Genomic DNA, 6,159 nt, shown 5'->3' on the forward strand with positions numbered 1-6,159 from the left:
TAATTATTGACTTGAAAATTTGCAATGAGGTCAAAGGGGAACAAATTTACACGAATTCCATGTCTACATTATTACAAAATTTATTATACAAAATTTGCAGTAATGTCAAAGGGAAGAATTTACGTTATAGAAAATTCGACGTTTCTCCCATTATATACATATATATTCATTAAGAAGATAATTTATATATTCATTAAGAATACATTAATTCCAAAATTTTCCTATCAATTTGCAATGTAAAATGTACACTCCATAGCACAACAAACGCAACGATATATCAAGCTAAGCACCTAGTCTATAGGTATCTAAGCCTTCGACTCAACCAAAAATTACCCCGAAGCAAAACACAATATCCCCCATCATTCTTTAACCAAAGAACCCACGCATCTTCCCAATCTAATTAAAAAAGGGATCTATAAGGCATTGCAGCCAAATAGCACTCCCATTTATCAAACCAAACTACTTGTATGTATATGTATACAGTATGAGCTAAAAATATAAAACCATTTTATCAATTTTACTGTAGATATTTCATTAATAATTTTCTTTTCTTGCTATTATTACATTTCCAACGAAAGACCTTTCCAAGATAAGAATAATTCAAACTAACATTCTTTTAATTCTGCATAATACGAATCAGTGTTGGGTTCAAATCGTTTGGTTTAATACTAGAACTAGCCCTACCAGAATGTTAAATGTCCAATTTCTAATTTCTCATAAATCCTACATATTCGGAACAGTAAATTTTTGTAAATTTCAATTCAATAATATTTTCTAAAATACATGAAAGTAAGCACACATTGTATATTTTGTCACCTATCTTTCATTTAATATATAATATATATAAGATTCACTCATATAATATTCATATAATATATATAAGATTTATGCTTGAACAATCGACTATTCTAACGTTAATCACTGACAGCTATTCTATCAACCCTGCTACAATCTTTCAGTCATTTTCGTGCCAATTCTATCCTTCTAATGTTAAAAACTATCTCCATATAGTCTGGACAAAATATAAAAAAATACTACTGGTATGCACAAGAAATCTCTCCTTTCCTATTTTAAACATCTACCTAAAATATTACAAATTCGTTCTGTTTGTTAAAATAAGAAGAAGATTGAAGTGTAAAAATTCGAGAATCATAACTAGAATTCGTGGCTTCTATGTAGCACATAGTGATTCCAAATGTTTGGTCTATAGCGTACTTCATTCTTCAATTATGGTCAATAATTGGACACTTCTATAGAAGAACCAATCTTAGGTGGTTCGCTTCTCGTAGCGTGGTGTGTCGATGTCTATTCGAGTCGCACGCAATCTGCTCAAACCATAAAGTTGCACGGACCGGCTGCGGTACGACACGCCGCGGGACAGCGCCAAGAAGTGTACAATGCTGTGTACCCCGTGTCCGTGGAACACGACATGCCCATGCGGTGTCCAACAAATGACGGGACCGACGTGTGTGGTCCCACCTGCGTGGGTGTCGTTCGTTCTCTCTCGTTCCGGCCATGTTCCAACCCCGTTCCTCCTGCAGCCCGCGTCTCCCTTCTCCTCTCGTGTCTCCAGGCATGTCTATCCGCGTCGTTCCGGCGTGTCTTGACACGGGCATGGATCTCACGGGGATCTTCTCGCCTCCTGACATCCGTCTTGCTACGAAAATAGGAGAGACGCAAAGGGAAGTGAATGTGGTCGCGCGCGACCGCGGCGAGCGCGTGGGCCGAGCAGAGATACGGCTGCGAGGATCACGCGCGCGACCTCCTTGATCTTTCTATTACAGGGGACCTTCTGCGCTACGGGGGTGGTTATGGCGCTGCTTTATAGAACATGTTGATTGTCCGCCAAGAGCTTTGCGAGGATTCTCTTTGATCAGCCGTTGAGGCTTTTGTGAAAATTGATATTCTAGTATTGGTGAATCAAGATCAAAGGACGTGAATTGTTGGTTAACATATTGAAACATTAATTTATTAGAGGATTTATATGCCTGTGGGCAATGTATTTATATAGTTATATAGCTATGTATTTATATATAATTGTAGGCGAAAGTAAGTCTAAAATTGGTATGAGTATTAGTAACTTTGTAATAAATACTTTTTACGATGTGACAATCATCTATTTTATAGATATATATAGATACTATATTATGTTCATTCATTTTTCTTATAAAATAGAACTCTGTTTCCTACAATTATATTAAAATTAAAATAAAATAACACCTTTCAAGCTTTCTTTCGTCCATTACTGCATTTATAGGTCGATTGCTTGTAAGGAATTTTATGAGAAGTCTCTTTAGTTTGGTAAAAAAATATTATGGTAAATTATTGCAAATTGGGATTAAAGTAAGTAGTTTAATTTTTCGAGAATGTTGGTTGATATATTAGGGCATTAATTTAGAGAATTTGCATGTTTGTAAGTCGATTGTTCGTGATGTGGTTCGCGGGGAATGGATGGAGGTTTAATGGGAAATGATATCGTGTCATTGGCGGATTGTGGTTAGAGGAAAATGGTTTAGGCTTTTGTGAATGTAAATTGACTGGAATATTGGAAATAAGCATTAATTTACGGAGTTAATTTATTTGTATAATGATTTTAAAAATGAAAAAGGTACAAATAAAATATGCTTGGTGGAATTCCATCATTCATTTTTCAAATATTTATTTTAAAAAATCATCGAATAAACTGTGAATTCTTAATTCTAGTGGCAACGTCATCCATGATTTCACCGCAGAAAATAAGTAGCGACAGGGGAATTAATGTAGACATAGAAACTGTGCTTCCTGTTAAACAATTACCAAGTACCTGAAGTATACTATTAGTATGCATATATATTTACACGAAATTCTATATATCTTTGACATCAAAATATATAAAATTAATTTAAGAACTCATTAAAAAATTCTATCTGCACTCTATAGTAGATAGTTATGTACTTGAATTATAAAATTCTTAATTACTCTATACACTTCGTATGAATTTCCATAAATTTAGCACCACTTTTTAAATTTAGTGTCACTTTAGTACCATATTTTCCAAAATACTGTATTATCCATTTTTCCCATTTTCCTCCTTCTTTTAACCCCGCTATATCTACCGTTTTCATCATTAATCAAAGGAAGACACACTTAATAATCAAAATTATCGAACCAGTCAAAACAACTAGTATCAGATTTGTTTTTCTAATTACTAAAAGCGTGTAAAGATTTTTGATTATAGTAAAATGTTTGCTTTATTGAGACAGGAATATGCTTATATACACCTATTTGCTTTTATCGTATTACTTTAATTCTAATTAACTATATATAACATGTTTAACTACATATTAAATGATAATTGTATGGCTTACTCTTAGTGTTTACTCTTCAATGTATACTTGTACACTCCTCGTCAAAAAGATAACCCATGTGTACTATCTTTAATTTCTCAATGACGCGTGTAAAGTTTTTCGTCTGTAACGTATAATATCAAAACATTATGAGCTCAGAATATGCGGTTCGTTGAAAATAATTAAAAATATTATGAGGTTTAGTGTGTAACAAAAAAAATTGTTTTATTTTAAAGACGAAATGATAACACATGTACAATAAGAAAATAATAATCAACATAAATTGTAACTAACAATAATTACTTATCAAACATATATAGTTATTTAACAATGGGTACATCCTCCTTTATTTTCTATTACTTCTATTGTACGATTTGGTATCGATTTATATAGTTTCTGGATATAATTTTGACTTAACGTATGCCATTCGTGTACAATTGCATTTTTTAATTCTTGTACGTGTTGATACTGCTTTTCATTCGCGTATACGCCGTGAACAAGTTCTGCCCAGTAATTTTCAATAATATTAAGGTCCGGGGAGCGTGCAGACCACGGTAAAATAGATATATTATTCTCATTAAAATATGATTGAACCAATCTTGATATGTGTACAGATGCATTATCTTGTTGAAAGATGTAATCAGGTCCAAAAATACGTTCTGCATGATTATTTATTTGTTCTTTGATTAAGTTTATGTATCGGTCACTATTCATTCTTCCATTGATGAATTTGATACTTGTCTTACCAAAATAACCGATGTCCAAACCATCACGCTGCCTCCTCCCATTTGTCGTCGAATTGCTGACATTGTCTCTTTTCTTATGTCATGAAAATAATATTGGAACCTACCAGGACCATCCAAGCTGAATCTTTTACATCTGAAAATAGTACCCTTCTCCATTTCTTTTTCCAATGCATTCTTTCTTTCGAAAAGCGTAAACGTTTTGCTTTGTGTTTCGTTGTTAACGAAGGTTGCTTTTTCAATTTTAATATCTCTTAATATCTTTGCAGGATAGTAGAACTCGACGAACACTTGCACTAACACTGGCACTAACACTAGATTTTTTCCATTATTTGTTTCATTGTTAACTGAAAGTTGGAAGCAACACGCAAAATTCCTCGCTTATCACGATCGGATGACGATGAAGGCCGACCAGTACTTTACTTTTTGCCATAAACGTCAACATTTTTTAAGAAATTGTGTATTACTTTACTACTTCTTCTTATTACTTTCGATATTTTCGCTACTGATAACTGTTGCTGTTTTAGTTTAAGAATTTGCTTTTTTTTCAAACTCGTTTAATATTTTTCCGCGTCCCATACTTACAAATTACACGCGTCAATGAAAAATTAAAGATAGCACAACTGGGTCACCTTTTTGTCAAGGAGTGTACATTTGTAAACTGAGATTTTGTTACGTCACATTGTTTTGTATGTTCGATCGCAGTTTACTCGTACTGCTCGGTTAGTAAAGCAATTTACTACAGCAGAACCAATTAAAATCCTACTATTGTTATTATCAAGCCACTTGCTACCAGTTTCACGTCCACAATATCATAAATTCACCTTTTTTACTGTCCCATTACATTCTGTGCGCGTATGTACCATCAATTACCCTTCAAACTCGCCAACAAAATTTTCAATTAAAATCGTAGCTAGCCCCTCGGCATCACGTTGCCGGGGCGTCACGTTGCTTACAACGAGCCTCGTTTAAATCGAAATTCTAATGCGAAACGTGTCTCGATGTTTCTCGGCCGCGCCAGACCAGGACTAGTCTAAACGATGGCGTACCCTCGGCATCCCTGTCTATAGCTTCTGCCATTTGCGTACGCACGAAAGTAGGAGGGCCAGAGGTGGAAAATGCCACCATTTCGTCGTAGGCGTTTGAATAATCTGCTCGTAAAGTTCGCGGGTGTAGAAAGATTGAACGCTCTGCGATGATCGTTCCATTATGGCTACGGAATATGCTGGAACAGAAGACACGACTCGTATCAGAGACAAGATGAAATTCAATATGTGTTTGTTAGAGTGCGGATGTTTATGCAAATTTATATCTTTATGAATGTAGTTTAAAAAATGAAACCTAGACAAAAATTTGTTTTATTATTTACTATTATTTATTGTACATGTCATAACGTATACGACACGTATATAAATAACATATTTGGCACGAGCCAGTTGCTTATTACGAGTTAGATATATTATCCGGCCTGATTTTGTTCTCTAGCTGGACAAGGAACAATACGAAGAACGAGGAAAAGGCTTGAAATAACGGCAAACAGACCGAGCAGCATTAATGCATTAACGAGAGGATAGGATATAAAATAAAATATGTAAATATGTACAATGATTTCTCACTCTCGTGAGATCTTTTACTAAACGAAGTCACTGTCCATCTGACTATAAAAATTTATATTTCGCTTTCACGAACTTATTGATTCTCGATTTAGGGCTTCCCTCTTACTGGTACTAGAATTTCCCACTCTATCGATTTAAAATAATAAAGAAGATAATAAATAAAATGATACTTTGAAGCAAAATTGTAGTATAACAAAGCATTATTTATTCTATTTATGCCTATTGTATTATATATTACCATAATCATGTCTATATCATGTACAATAATGTAGTAAACTGTGCAATTGGGCTATACATTAAAATTACAGCTGAATTTCTGATAAGTTGCTCGTGAAGTTTCCAAATCATTCAACCGGTGTTTTACTTAAGAGAAGGTACACACCTTTTTTCGTTTGTCAAAGTACTAATAGTGAGTTCGGATCGGTCACGTTTAAATTTGAATCTACTTGAAGGTATTGCTGCTCTTTTTAGAAA

The sequence above is a fragment of the Bombus terrestris genome, chromosome 13 (genome assembly GCF_910591885.1).
Source record: "Bombus terrestris chromosome 13, iyBomTerr1.2, whole genome shotgun sequence".
Taxonomy (NCBI): Eukaryota; Metazoa; Arthropoda; class Insecta; order Hymenoptera; family Apidae; genus Bombus; species Bombus terrestris.